This window comes from Etheostoma spectabile, chromosome 12, assembly GCF_008692095.1.
Source record: "Etheostoma spectabile isolate EspeVRDwgs_2016 chromosome 12, UIUC_Espe_1.0, whole genome shotgun sequence".
In the NCBI taxonomy this organism is placed as follows: domain Eukaryota; kingdom Metazoa; phylum Chordata; class Actinopteri; order Perciformes; family Percidae; genus Etheostoma; species Etheostoma spectabile.
This window is the reverse complement of record NC_045744.1, coordinates 2,249,059-2,249,675: the sequence shown is the minus strand read 5'-3', so window position 1 is coordinate 2,249,675 and position 617 is coordinate 2,249,059.

Below are 617 nucleotides of genomic sequence, written 5' to 3'. Positions count from 1 at the left end.
AAAAATATTGGGACTTTTTATCTTGAAATATTTAGACTTTTTATCTTGAAATATTATGACTCTTTATCTTAAAAATATTGGGACTTTTTATCTTGAAATATTTAGACTTTTTATCTTGAAATATTGGACTTTTATTTTGAAATATTAGACTTTCTATCTTGCAATTTTAGACTTTCTAATCTGTGGGTATTAGGACTTTAATTTTGAAATATTAGGACTTTTTATCTTGAAAATATTAGTGACTTTCATCTTGGGATATTAGGACTTTATTTTGAAATATTAGGACTTTTTTATCTTGAAATATTGGGACTTTTTATCTTGAAATATTGGGACTTTTTATCTTGAGACATTCCCCTCTGAGTGTAGTGGAGTGGAGGTTGAAGTAGCGCAGGGGTGAGTCTAGGATCAGACCTTGGGGGGGCTCAGCCCCTAATGAGAACAGCTCTAGGTGAGTTCCAGTTTTAAAGATTTTAACAAAAAAAAACCTGACGTGTTTTGGAGGTCTATACGTCTTCTGAGCTGAGGGGTACTGGCCAACAGCAGCAGACTGGTCTGGAATGTCAGACTAGCTGTAGTTATTGTTTGTTTGTGGTCCTTTGTGTTTTCTTGTGAGTCAC